The following is a 15532-nucleotide window of genomic DNA, read 5'->3' as shown; positions in this document are numbered from 1 at the left end:
TTTGCTGAGTTAGGGGTATTTTCTAATACCCTTTTGTGAGGTCCAAAGTGGTGATATACCGGGCAGGACCCAACCTCTCTATAAGTTTGTCTACTGGGGCATGGGATAGGCATCAAATTTGGAAATTTCGTTGAGTTTTCAGAAATCATTACAGAATCGCAGAGTACCATTGGGCTTGGGTACCAACACGATGGGACTAGACCATTCACTCTGCAACTCTTCAATGATTCCTAACATCAGCATATTTTTTACCTCGTCTGAGACAGCCTTCCTGCTAGCCTCTGGAATGCGGTAAGGCTTAAGACACACCTTTTCTCCTGGCTCTCTAATGATGTCATGCTCTATTACCTTTTGCTCCCAGGCAAATCAGAAAAAATATCCTTGTTTCTCTGCAGAAACTCTCTTACTTGCTGGATCTGGACTTTTGACAATGTAGTTGCCACCAAGACACTGTCAGCTCCAACCTGAGACTAAAGCTTCCTACTAGCCAGAACCGAAGCTGGTTCTCTATCCTACCAAGGTTTTAAAAATGTATGTGGGACCTAAACCTCCTTACTTTGAAAAATAAATTAAGCTCACCAGGCTTGTTTTGTCTCTAATAAGGATTACTTACAAGGTATTGTTTTATCAATACAAAGAAAAAGGAAATCATTGTGAAACATTTTAATGATTTGATTAAAATGGCTCAGATCTTTCTGGATAATGGCTTATCAGATAACAGATCCCGTACCTGGACCATTGTGACTGGATAAGACTTTCACACCTCTGTGAGCTAACGTGAAATGAATAAGTTCAATGGAACCATTGTGATAGGATGTATTTGACTATTCTACCCTTAAAGGAATTGTTCAGTGTAAAAATAAAAACTGGGTAAATAGATAGGCTGTGCAAAATAAAAAATGTTTCTAATATAGTTAGTTAGGCAAAACTGTAATGTGTAAAGGCTGGAGTGATTTCATGTATAACATGTCAGTCAGAACACTACTTCCTGCTTTTCAGCTCTCTTGGTTTACACTGACTGGTTACCCTGGTTACCAGGCAGTAACCAATCAGAGACTTGAGGGGGGGGCACATGGGTCATTTCTGTTGCTTTTGAATCTGAGCTGAATGCTGAGGATCAATTACAAACTCACTGAACAGAAATGTACCATGTGGCCCCCCTTCAAGTCGCTGACTAGCTCAGAGTTATAGAGCTGAAAAGCAGGAAGTTGGATTCTGGTTGTTTTATTAGACATCTGTTCACTCCAGCCTTTATAAATTACATTTTTAGCTAACTAACTATATTAGAAACATTTTTTATTTTGCACAGCCTATCTATTTACCCAGTTTTTATTTTCACACTGAACTGTTCCTTTAAGGGTTTATATGCCAGATGATGTTTTCAAGAAAACTTATTTCAACTAGATATCCTAGACCAGTACAAGTTGTCTGCTGTCTGCTAAAGTCTATACATTTCCTTGCCACCCCACCGATCTATGGACATGTTAGGAGTCTATAAATCATACTGATCTATGTTGATAAATAGTTCTGTTTAATGATGCTTCCTGACTGGGATTTTATTCTGAATTTCTTAATGAAAGGACCCACAACTTGTGGCTTAACTGAAGAATATTGTGCTTGTGGTTCACTAGGATAATTCCTATGACAGCCCTTGTATTGAGTGTGTTGTGTGTGTGGGGTGGGCTGATTTAGCTGACAGCTATATAATTCTTGTATAAACTATTCACATGTTTTCTTCCTTCTAATTTTCTGTTGTTAAAATTTAATTTAATAAAAATTAACCTTTAAAAAAAAAAAAAAAAAAAATACATTAAACTATTCACATGTATTTCAAGTAAAATGAGGCTTGTTCATCAGCACTAGGCATATTTGTCCCAGTGCAGAAGCTCTTAGCAACAAACCAGTTATCAGTTTTGTGGAGGTAGAATAACGACAGAACTCTCTGGTTGTTCTGGATTACTGCACAGAGACATTTCTCCAAGTGTAAATTATAAACATTTTAGCAGGGTGATCTAATTTAAGGCAGGAATGTGTGTTATTGGTATAAATAATGGTTATTGAATATAGAGAACCACAAAAACATTAGAGGCCTATTAGTATTCAGATGAAGGTCATATAATAAACTTTCATTTTTCTGTATATTCCATACATTTTGTGTGAAAGACTATTTCTACCATGGATTATTTACTGGAAATATTACATTATATTATCCACATTATATTGTATTATCCACATAGTACATAAGTTCGGTAATGAAAACTTGTTTATGGATTTAAAATAAGAGTAATCGCCTTTAAAAACATAATTTACAATCTCTCCAATACCTTCATTAATCTATACCGCTTTCTACTTAAGATCAGATGGCAGGCAATGCAAATTCACTTTCAAAATAAAGAAATATCATAGCAACGAAAAACAGACTAGAAATTATTGTGTGATTTATTCAGTTCCAATACAGGTGATAACATCAATAGGAAACATCATTTTTACAAAGGAAAAACTGTATCAGAGCAACTCAGCTAGTTTCTCAGATACTCCCTTTATAGTTAATCATTAATGATATACCATAACAATTCAGTGCAAAAGATAATGCATGAAATGTAATAAGAATTTGAAGCAGAAAAATAATTCACAAATAAAAACTACAGTATTTGTATTCTGCAGTGTTATCTTCATTCAACAGCGATTACACATTGCACATAGCACATTAAGGCCTACTTAAAAATTGCATATTCTTAGACACAGAAAAAAAATGACATTTCCAGTAAGTTTGTGACATACACTGTGCTCTGGTGTAAACTATAGAATGCACTCTGGTTAAAAAGGTTTCTAAACATATTTTGGGTTCACTAAGCTACATAAAATCTATGTGAAGTTAGAATTGTTAGTCCAAAGGAATAATTATTTGTATTTTGATTTACCATACGCAAGTATAAGAGGCAGAATAGAAATATCGCACATTAATTCTGTCAATAATTTAACCTGTACATCAACAATTCACAGTTGCTATAGAAAATTACCAACATCAAAATGTGTAAAAGTAGTTATTGATTCCTCCCTGAGATTCTACTCTCATGCAGTCTGTTTTGCATTTATATAACTATTTTAATGGAAAATGCATGCAACTTGCTTTTCTTTCAAATTTGAATTGTCTTTGTACTTTCTCTGAAAGTGGTTCTCCGAAGACCACAATATTCATCCAAACTATTCTTGTCATGGAAGTTCTTTGGCTCCAAAGGAGCACACAAAACATGGTTTAGAAGCAATCACTAATAAAGTGTTATACGGCAGAACTGATGTATCATATTAACAATAATAATTTCTATGCAGCCATCAAAGAATATCTATACTAATTAATATAGACATCATGTGGATTTTATAACTATAACATACTTTTTGTCTAATATTTTAATATGAATATATCTGTGGTGTCTTGCACGAAACAGGGCAGCGTTTAAAAATTAAACTAAAATAATTTTCTACTTTCTGGCCTTAAAGGGGAAGGAAACCTAGTCGGCACAAGCCCCCCCACCCCCCCTCCCGTTTGTTGCCCACCCTCTCCTCCCCCCCCCCTACCCGTCCCGCTGGGCAAATGCCCCTAACTTGTTACTTACCCTTCTGCGCAGGTCCAGTCCAGGGAGTTCACAGACGACATCTTCTTCCACGCGATCTTCTTCCTGCTGTGAACGGCGTTTTGGCGCATGCGCAGTAGGATCATTTTGCCGGTACGGATCTACTGCGCATGCGCCAAAAGTCACGCGCATGCGCAGTAGATCGTACTGTCGAAATGATCCTACTGCGCATGCGCCGTTCACAGCAGGAAGAAGATCGCGTGGAAGAAGATGTCGTCGGTGAACTCCCTGGACTGGACCTGTGCAGAAGGGTAAGTAACAAGTTAGGGGCATTTGCCCAGCGGGACGGGTAGGCCAGGGGGAGGAGGGAGGGTGGGCAACAAACGGGAGGGGGGTGGGGGGGTTTGCGACGACTAGGTTTCCTTCCCCCTTTAAGGCCAGAAAGTAGAAAATGATTTTAGTTTAATTTTTAAACGCTGCCCTGTTTCGTGCAAGACACCACAGATATATTCATATTAAAATATTAGACAAAAAGTATGTACATCACAATCCCTAGTCACTGAACCACTGTTGAAAAAGGGGCATAATGTGAAGTAATGGTTCTCTGCTGGATCACAGGCCACATTGTGCAGGGTTAAGAGGTAAAAGTATAAAAAATACACATGTGCCAGCGTAATGTGCTTTTAATACTATAACATATAGCAATACTGTACATGACATTGTCATTTATCTGTTAAATGGCCGTTTTTATCTAGACATCTACTTCATCTACAAAGTCCTTGCTTTTGAAAGCAACAGATGTCATAGAATATTTGTTTAAAAAAAAAACATGTTATGAAAAGGTCATTTTATTCCTTTAGGCTGTTGGTGCTGACCTTTACATCAATGGCATATGTTTGTAAATAATTATCAATTCCATTCATTTTGTTAGACATCTAGGGGCACATTTACGAAGGGTCGAATATCGAGGGTTAATTAACCCTCGATATTCGACCATCAAAGTAAAATCCTTTGGCTTTGAATATCGATGTCGAAGGATTTACCGCATTTACTTCGATCGAACGATCGAAGGAAAAATCGTTCGATCGATGGATTAAAATCCTTCGAATTGAATGATTCGAAGGATTTTAATCCATCGATCTAACGATTTTCCTTCGATCAGAAATTGCTTCGAAAATTTATGGGGAAGGTCCCCATAGGCTAACATTGGTGCTCGGTAGGTTTTAGGTGGGAAGTAGGTAGTCAAAGTTTTTTTTAAAGAGACAGTACTTCGACTATCGAATGGTCGAATAGTCGAACTATTTTGAGTTTGAATCGCTCGATTCAAAGTCGAAGTAGCCAATTCGATGGTCGAAGTAGCCAAAAAAATACTTCGAAATCCAACGTTTTTTTCATTCTAATCCTTCACTCGAGCTAAGTAAATGTGCCCCCTAATCTTATGCTGCAGAGAAAATGTAGCAAAATTGTCTGAACCTGATTGACTGAGGCAGTGACATTAAACTTTAAACTACGAATTTTGAAAAACCGGTAAAAAAATAAAAGATGGAAAGTAACTGAAAAAATTCTTTGGGATATAATTTTAAAGAGTGAAGTTAGAGGTCGCCACTCTCCATTCATTTCTATGGGATTTTTAAAAGAGTATTTATCAATGGGTGAAAGTGAAAGTTCATAATTTGATAAATACGCCTTAGTCTGTTATGGAATAGCAACTTTTCGGGATATAATTTTAAAGAGTGAAGTTAGAGGTCGCCACTCTCCATTCATTTCTATGGGATTTTTAAAAGAGTATTTATCAATGGGTGAAAGTGAAAGTTCATAATTTGATAAATACACCTTAGTCTGTTATGGAATAGCAACTTTTCAATTGTTCTTCATTGTTTATTTTTTATAGTTTTTTTTTATTATTTGCTTATTTCTTCTGACTCTTTCCAGCTTTCAAATGTGGGCCACTGACCCCATCTAAAAACAAATACTCTGTAAGGCTATAAATGTATTGTTATTGCTACTTTGTATTACTCATCTTTCTATTCAGGGCCTCTCCTATTGATATTCCAATATATTCAAATCAGTGCATGGTTACTAGGGTAAGTTGGACCCTAGCAACCATGTTGCTGAAATGGCAAACTGGAGGGCTGCTGAATAAAAAGCTAAATGTAATAAAAAATGAGAACCAATTGCAATTTTTTTCAGAATATCAATCTCTATATCATACTAAAAGTTTTTAAGGGGATTTATTAGTACTAAACTTGGTGCACTTTGTCACTGTACCTAGGGCATTTCTTTTCAAAGTTTTTTATTTAAAATTTTCACACATAAAACATAAACAATTGTATGTATGCACAATACTCCATATTATCCTGAAAATTCTAGAATGTGCGCCGGCGTCCAAAACCGGACGCCGGCGTCAAAAACGAGACGCCAGAACCGTTTCGCAAATCTTTTGCCGTTTCGAATTTCGCGAATTTTTCGGCAATGCGGCATGCCCCAAATTCACCCATCACTAATGGGCAATAAATGTTCTTATTTATTGCCCATAAACCCTTTTTCAATGATCTAACAGTATATATATGATGTGCCTTTCCAGCCTTTCATTTGTAGTTTGCCTGAAGAAGGGGCCTGTCTGCTCTGAAAGCTTGCAATTGTTACTTATTCAGTTAGCCAATAAAAGGTATCACCAAACTTTACATCATAGTGCTTAGCAAGCAAATCTCCTACAGTACCTCAGGACTATTTGTGTCCGAGTTTAAAATCCAAAATAACCAAATGTCAATAAATTTGTCTTGACATCCCGAGCTATATATGCTGCCTTGTAAAACGGCAGCATTAACTAGCGCTTTCCATGCCTCTATCGTAGGTGCCAGTGGCCTGTTCCATTTGAGGACTAGCATTTTTTTAGCGTAGTACAAAGAGTTTGGAGGAACACTCTACCTTCCTTAGAGAAGTCATGACCCATAATTAATCTCAATAGTGCGGCTGCTGGGTTAGGTTCAATCTGAAGCACCATGACTTTTGAAATAAAAGCAAAAACCTGTGTCCAGTAGCCTTGAATCTCAACACAGGACCATGTATTCCGCATCTGGGACAGGTTTTTGACCTGTCCAGGTTTACAAAGTGGAGCCTCTCTGGTGTCATGTAAATGTGATGAATACATTTAACTTGTATCAGTTTGTCCTTGGCTGACACCAAAGGCAGTAGCAGATGTCGTAGCACAGTCGCCCAATCATTATCTGTTAATGTGAGTATATCCAAGGTCCATTTGGCTTGACAGGGTAGAAGCCTTTGATTATTCGGGAGCATAAGGACCTGATATATAGTTGAGAGAGGTTTAGTCCTGGTCTCAAGCTGAAACTTAGTTTCAAACGCGGTAACCTCCAATTTAGGACCCCTTGCAGTGAATTGGCTCATCGATGCAAGATGGAGCTGGCAATATCTGAAGCGCACATTTTGAGTTATCAGCTCTGTAAGACCTAGGCATTTCTATTCAGGTTTTCTAAAGACATTTCTGCAACTATGCAAGGGAATGTTTGTTGATCAATCGTCCATTTTTTGTATTCTTTAAGCTATGTGGTAATTTCAGTCTCACTTTGATTGTACTTGTACTTCAGTTACCCTTGGAGTGTTTCCACAACTGTATTTTTATACTTTAGCAGAGTTATTCTGTGCCAATGCAAGACAAACTCATAGGGGCAAATTCACTAAGGGCGGATTTTCACCAGCGACCGTTAGAGGGACCACACTCTGCGCCACTTCGCCAGGTGCAAATTCAGCATGGGAGCAGGTGCTAATTACGCAAATTCACTAATATGCAAAGTTGCATCTCAGCCGCCCAACGCTGGTGAATTTTTGCTACCATTACTTTGCCTGGGTGAGCTTTTCATGAACCCACCCTAAAACAAATGTGGCATTCCCCTCAAATTCGCCAGCGTTTTTTTACAACTTTTACAATTAATGAATTTCCAGCATACAGGATATGATGTCACTGACATAAGATTGAGGAAGAAGTAACTTTGTTTTATCAGTTCTTCTGGTCTGAGGTGGCTAAGTAAACTCTGGTAAAAGGGGTAACGTTCAGTAAAATTTAATCTTAGTGAAGACCGTTTGCAGAAGTGAAAAATCGTCTGGCGATAAGGTGCGAATGAATGATGGTCTTATTCGCTAGTGAATTGTCCTCTACGCCTGTTAATGAATTGGCGAAGTCCCTGCGGATGAGATTTTTGGCAAATTGTCGCTAGCAATGGCCACTTCGCATTTTAATGAAACTGCCCCAGAGGGTTTTACCCTTCCCCTGTCCATACTCATATGCATTTAAAAGTTAAACTTGGACATCTCTAACCCATAAAATGTTTTTGGGGGGGGGATGATCAGCTCTCAAGACCATTTTCAATAATCAGGAGACACTTTTCCAAAGAGTTGCAACCAACCAGGTAGATGCTAGCCTATAACGTATATAGTTAGTTACATAGTTAAATTGGGTTGAAAAAAGACAAAGTCCATCAAGTTCAACCCCTCCAAATGAAAACCCAGCAAACATACTGTACACACAGGGCCGGCCTTAGGCCTATTGGACCAATTGGGCCCAATTGGGCCCCGCGCCTCTGGGGGCCCCGCACCAGAGGGCAGCACAGGTAATATTTCCCCCAGCACATGATGCTGCCTGGCCTGCCCCCAACTCCTCTCACTCTCTTACCTTGTCTGCCCCTTTCCTTTCTATTTTGTGCCTGTATGCCCTTATTTTCCTAAATACTTGGTGTGTCGGGAGCCAGCAAAACTTTGTCTAGGGGCCCCGCCAACATGGTCCCAATTGGGCCCCACATTTGATAGGACCAGCCCTGTGTACACACACCCCTCCCTACTTTTAATTAAATTCTATATACACATACCTATACTAACTATAGAGTTTAGTATCAGAATAGCCTTTGATTTTATGTCTGTCCAAAAAATCATCCAAGCTATTCTTAAAGGCATTAACTGAATCAGCCATCACAACATCACCCAGCAGTGCATTCCACAACTTCACTGTCCTGACTGTGAAGAACCCCCTACGTTGCTTCAAATGAAAGTTCTTTTCTTCTAGTCTAAAGGGGTGGCCTCTGGTAAGGTGATCCACTTTATGGGTAAAAAGGTCCCCTGCTATTTGTCTATAATGTCCTCTAATGTACTTGTAAAGTGGAATCATGTCCCCTCGCAAGCGCCTTTTTTCCAGAGAAAACAACCCCAACCTTGACAGTCTCCCCTCATAATTTAAGTCTTCCATCCCTCTAACCAATTTAGTTGAACGTCTCTGCACTCTCTCCAGCTCATTTATATCGCTCTTAAGGACTGGAGTCCAAAACTGAACTGCATACTCCAGATGAGGCCTTACCAGGGAACTATAAAGAGGCATAATTATGTTTGCATCCCTTGAGTTAATGCCAAGCCTAAGACATGAAGTTTACATTGATGTCTTAGGCTACAGCCACATTGGGCTAATATCCTGCCTGTGTATAAATGCAGGCCTAGTAGAAACAATACCTAAAATCAGTGCTCATCAGGCAGAAGAGAAGATTTTGCCACCGAAATGCATACTCTGAATATATATATCTTTCTTGCCAGGTATATTATAAGCTAGCCACCAGTGTGTGTGTGGGATCAGCACAGCAAGTAATGAAATGGAACTTAAAGAAAGTAAATAACATTCTCAGAAATGCAAATAACTAACTGGGAAATGAAATAAAAGGCAAAAAAATTACCTAGGTCTAAAAATCCACAGAAACCAATCCAATGTTTGCTTTCAAATTGATGACCAGTAAACTCTACCTTATGATTGGTTGATATAGGAAACCAGGCATGTAGCAAACTTCCAAATCCAAGGAACGCCAGGATCTTTAAAAGATGTATTTTTTACTAACCACACCAATTGAAAAATTGGCTGTAAGCTCCAATGGGGTAGGGACTGATGTACAGTGCTGTGTGGAAAATGTGCCAGTGTTATATAAATAAAGGAAATGCATTAAAAATAAATAACTGGTATGATATATGGAACTGAATATAAGCTATGAAACATCTGAAGACTTGTATTCTCATTACTACTTTTTACTTGTCACCATCCTTTGTTTATGCATAGGCATACAATATACCCTGAAGCAGCCAATTCCATTAACCTGAATTACATAATATTCTAGAAATGTGTTCATTTATAAAATGTTTTTTCGTGTCATTAAGTTAGCAGGTACAGTTGTTTTAATTGGCATACCTGTCAAATGATAATTGATGCATTTAAACATCTGCAGTTTTAAATCAAACCCCAGAATATCACTCTCTACAACATACTAAACATGATCTCAAAGGTGAACAACCCCTTTAAGGGGAGTTTATTAGTACAGGTATAGGATCCATTATCCGGAAACCCAATATCGAGAAAGCTCCGAATTATAATCAAATACATTTTTAAAGATGATTTCCTTTTTCTGTGTTAAAATAAAACAGTATCTTGTACTTGATCCCAACTAAGATATAGTTAATCCTTTTTGGAAGCAAAACCAGCCTATTGGGTGTATTTAATGTTTACATGATTTTCTAGTAGACTTAAGGCATGAAGATCCAAATTATGGAAAGATTCATTATCCGGAAAACCCCAGGTCCCGAGCATTCTGAAAAACAGGTCCCATACCTGTACTGAACTTGGTGCACACTTTAAAATTGGCCCTACCGTGTGTGAATGTGATAGGGACCTTAGATTGTAAGCTCCAATGGGGCAGGGACTGTGAATAATGTACAGTGCTGTGTACAAATGTGTCAGTGCTATATAAATAAAGGAAATCAATTAAAAATAAATAACTGGTATGATACATTATTAATGCATTTAAACATCTGTGGTTTTAAATCAAACCAAACCCTCCAAATCCATATTGGTTTTGTGGCCCTGATAACTATAGATGCACAAACCTTTTATAAATGAAGTAGTTCGAGATTTAATTGAGGGCCAGCATCTGCAAATCTGAAATGCAGAGCGTGAACTTGTTATTAGCGTAATGGTCCTGACACAAGCAAAACCTCCCACCTGCTCCCATGCTGAAGAATACATTGTATCACTACTAATTAGCATCAGTTATAGCTGAGATCATCATGAGCTGTAAATCCATCCGTCTTAAGCTGCAGGTGCACAATTGTTCCTGCGGCCTCTTATTCTCAGATGGTTCATTGGTATCAGTAGTGGGTGGCTGTCAGGCAGCAGGGCACAGCGGGAGAATTTTACAGTGCCTGCAAATATTCTTTGTTTTATTTCATTTGTTTTATCAAAACTAGCCTTTTTCTTTTAATTCACTTAATATGTCAAGGATGAATCACTGTAGTTTTATTTACATAAACGACATAAAGTATGTCAAACAAACTCTGCAATAATCTCTGGCGTTCCATAGTCAGAATCATGCTGATTACACTGAAATGCTAGAGAATAATCAAATGTCCCTTTACTGATTTAACTTTTCTTACAAAAAAATGCTTCCCATTTTATGTTAATGTAAGTGGGCATCTAATAAAAACAGAACACATTAACAAGCTTTATTAAATGGGTTGCTTTGTGATGCTCAAAAAATTACATGTGTTTGTGGTTCCTTCTGGCACAGAAAAAATTAGTAGTTTTATGGCAAGCAGTAGTCCTTTATATTTAAGAAACTCAGATATGTGTCTTTTGTTTTGCTTTTTACCAATTCAGTTGATCTGAATTATACCATATTCTATGAAATGGTAATTCATGTCATTAAGTATGTACAGATTTTTTTTATTGCCATTCCTGTCAAAAATGATAATTAATGCATTGAACCATTTGCACAAATCAAACCCTCCAAAACCTTAAAGTTTTATATTACCCTTTAACTGCCAGCATAATAACATCTATCTTACTAGAAAAACAGTTACAGAGTGCCAGCAATGAAGACTCCATCCAACTGAATGGCAAAATTAGAAGAGCAGGTTAATCATTTAGGCTATTGATACATTTTGCCTTATATTTGGGCCCATACTTATACTGTTACACTTTTCATATACTGCCAAAGATACATAGAGATCTCATTAGGCTAGAAAAGACAGAATTAGCAGGGCTAGATTTACTATTATTGTCACTAGGCTTGTTGCCTCTCCTCCCTGTCACCCTTCCCTTGCCTCTCCTCCCTGTCACCCTTTGTGCTTGTGCATGTGCATGCACAAATTTGCTATGTTGGGCCCGGAGCACTGGGGATCAGGGCCAGAACTAGGGGTAGACAGAAGAGGCAATGGCCTAGGGCACAACAAATGTTCTCTACTCTCCCCTGCCTCCCTCCCCTCTGGCGCTCTCTCCTGCCTCCCTCTCCTCCGGCTCTCTCTCCCATCTCCCTCCCCTCCATCGCTCTTTCCCGCGTTCTTCGCATATGTGCGCCCACTCAGTTTGGGGGCATGCTGGCACAACGCATGCGCGCACGGGGGGAACACGGTGGTGGGTGGGATTGCCATGGGAATTTTTTTGAAACTATCAAATCTCCTGTACAAACCCCTAAAATCCTGCTGCCCTAGACCCAGGCCTTTGTGGTCTTCCCACAGATCCAGGCCTGAGAATTAGACTTGGTGTTTAGTCCACTAACATCTTTTATAGATGGAGTGCTTCATTTTGATGCATTTGTAAAGGCGATAGATTGTAATCCTGAGTTGCCGTACAGTTTATTCTATCCCCACAAAAAAAAGTCCCTACCAAAAAAATCTTTTTTGTGTGAAATGTATTCTCTGGGGGGATCGATTTGGAAACACCCCTTATTAGGAAAGAAGAAGAAAAATAACAATGGTAAAACTTTTACAACAAAATGTGAAGCAGAAGCAAGAACTTTTGGTTATTTGATCACAGTCTGTTTTCAGCATACAGTAAATATGCAAAATGTAGAAGAGTTTAAGAATCCTCCCTTAATTTCATATTAAAAAATAAAATTGTGTTTACAGGCCATATGAATAGGGAGAGGTAATTACTATTATGCCCACCCAAATGACTCTGCAACGCTGAGTATTTTCAAAAAAGAAATCAATTGAGATCACCGTCACTATATTTCCCCCAAGGTCATGTAGTGCTTACAATCTTTTAGGAGAAAATAAAAAAACAAATGGGCAGGGCAAAAATTTGAGCAAATTTAATATGACTTTTAAGTTTTCAGTATTTAGCCACCAAACCTTCAATGCAAAAACCGATTGCATACTTTGTAGTTTGCAACAGTGCACAGTGTATGTGAAAAACATATTGTTTCTATCTTAAAAACCTTTAAATTGTGTTAAGTGCAATGAAAAAATTAATGAAGAAATTGCTAAATGCAATTTATTATTAATGCAATTTATTCTGTGTATGACTTTTACTGTATCTCTCCATAAGTATTTATATCCAGCAACAATTTAACTGCAACATCGATCCCTCTTCTTTTTATTGGTAGAATACTTATTGCTATTCAATATGTTTTTGGAGAAAAGGAGACCACAATAACCTTTACTTCAATATGCAACAATTGTCTCTGCATTTCATTAAAATTAATATCCATCACTGCATTTGCTCAACCCTTGAATCATTCTTAGATCTAACTGGTAGAGACATGACCTCCATCAAAAATCTTAAGAAGAATTTGGATTTGCTTTTCCCACTTTTTTTCAGAAGAATGTCCAGCTTTTTACCATCACCAAACCAGCTAATAAGGGTGGGCCTCCACTTGAAAAGGTCACATTTAGGGTGGTGAAACATGGGTTTATATTGAGTGTGTTGGCTGTTGCATATTTAACAGCCAAAACATGAAAATCATCTGAAAGCCATTTCATTTAAAACTGTATCCAATCCCAGTGGAGTTTTCCCTTTGTGACCATATTGTGCATTTCTTCACTGAGGAAGTTAAGTTCTTCTTTTGCTATCATTTTTGTATATGATACCTGCAGTGCATTTGAATATTTCCTGTACACCTATACAATCCAGATATTCAACATGTGGTAGATCGGGGACATTGTGCCAACAGCACCTTTGTCACTAGTACTGTTTTACATCAAAGACGTAGCTAAACGGGTGTTCTAATTGTAGATTAATTGATCTCGCAAATATATTGAGTATCTACAGCAGGGTTCCCCAACCTTTTTTACCCGTGAGCCACATTCAAATGCAAAAAGATTTGGGGAGCAACATAAACATGAAAAAGTCCCTTAGGGTAACAAATAAGGGCTTTGATCTGGTAGCCCCTATGTGGGCTGGTAGCCTACAGGAGGCTCTTTTTGGCATTATACTTTGGTTTTATACAATTAAAACTTGTTTCCAAGACTGGAATTCAAAAATAATCACCTGCATTGAGGCCACTGGGAGCAACATCCAAGGGGTTGGAGAGCAACATGTTGCTCACGAGCTACTGGTTGGGGATCACTGATCTACAGTATGTTTAATGTTGTTAAAAGAGATTGAAATTGAGCCAAATAAAATGACCATATCCATTAAATAATGCAATTCTGCTTTTTATTTTGGGAGTGTTCTCCTTTGTCCTCAATGCCCAATAAGTTAGACTCCTTGGCCCTGAGCTTTGCCTTGCAGGGATAACCTGGCTTGCAGGGATAGCGTAAGATACAGTATCACTCATTCCTAAAATAAAGCTGTTTTTCCCATGAGCATGCTCCTCCATCTGTCCATAGGTGATTCAAGTTCATTAGCTCCATTTTATCTAGAGTTCTTTTAAAGGTTTAAAAAGGAATTTAATGTTTTTTTATAAAGCATGTTTGGGTTGTTGTGACCCAGAAGATTATTTTTATAATAACGCATGTTTCTTTCAAATATACAGATTTACATACTATATTTATACAGTTGTACTATACTATAGTTATACTATTGTACCTTGCCTATCCTGCTCATTAGTTTTTGTTAATATTTCCTAATATTGTGTAATAGAATATAATGTACTGTTACCCTGTGTGTTTACCTAAAAAAAACTACTGTTATGTAGCCATGGGTGCAACCATTTAAAAAGGGCAAAAAGGCCCATGTTTCTATAGCAAATAACAGATAAACTCTTCAAAATACACTGTTTTTTTTTTTTTTATAAAATAAGCTAAATGGGGGTCACTGGCATTCATGGCTTTTCTCAACGGAAACATAGAATGAAAATCTCTCTTTTATGAAAAAAAAAATAGGCCATTGGTGCAAAGAAATGGTTTACAGGTTTGGGACCCGTTCTTCAGAAACCCATTATCCAGAAAGCTCCGAATTATGGAATGGCCATCTCCCATAGACTCCATTTTATTCAAATAATCCAATTTTTTTAAATTGTTTATTTCCTTTTTCTCTGTAATAATAGAACAGTAGCTTGTACTTGATCCAAACTAAGAAATAATTAATCCTTATTGGAGGCAAAACCAGCCCATAGGGTTTACTTAAATGAAGATCCAAATTACGGAAAGATTCGTTATCCAGGTCCCATGCATTCTGGATAACAGGTATTTGTAAGTGTTAGATAAAAAATATTCTCATTTTGCAATGTTAGTGGTCCTTTAATGAGAGTATGAACAAAAAAACAGAGTGAAATGTGTACCCAGGGGAGGTAGGATATATAATAATGCATGCTTCTTTCAAATATACAGAGTTACATACTATTGTATATGATAAACCGAGTACTATCATCTGTTATTCTATTGCACCTTGAGTATACTGCCTGTTGTTTTTGTTAATAAAAAACAATGAGAACATAATATGTACGTAAGTAAGAAACCAGGAATTCATACATTGAGCTTAAATCATTTAATACTGAGTAAAGTATTTTATTTGCTCCCACACCAAAGTCATGGACTAGGGAGATATATGGTTAGGGCAAGATGCTTAGCATAAAAAACACATAAATCTACACTGTACTCTTCAATATACACCAAATCACTACTAGATTTTCCTATGGTATAAAACTGCATAAGCGTCAACAATGGTTATACTGTATAATACAGCAGTCTCCTCTAGGGGT

The sequence above is a fragment of the Xenopus laevis genome, chromosome 5L (genome assembly GCF_017654675.1).
Source record: "Xenopus laevis strain J_2021 chromosome 5L, Xenopus_laevis_v10.1, whole genome shotgun sequence".
Lineage (NCBI taxonomy): Eukaryota > Metazoa > Chordata > Amphibia > Anura > Pipidae > Xenopus > Xenopus laevis.
This window is presented reverse-complemented; position numbering follows the sequence as displayed.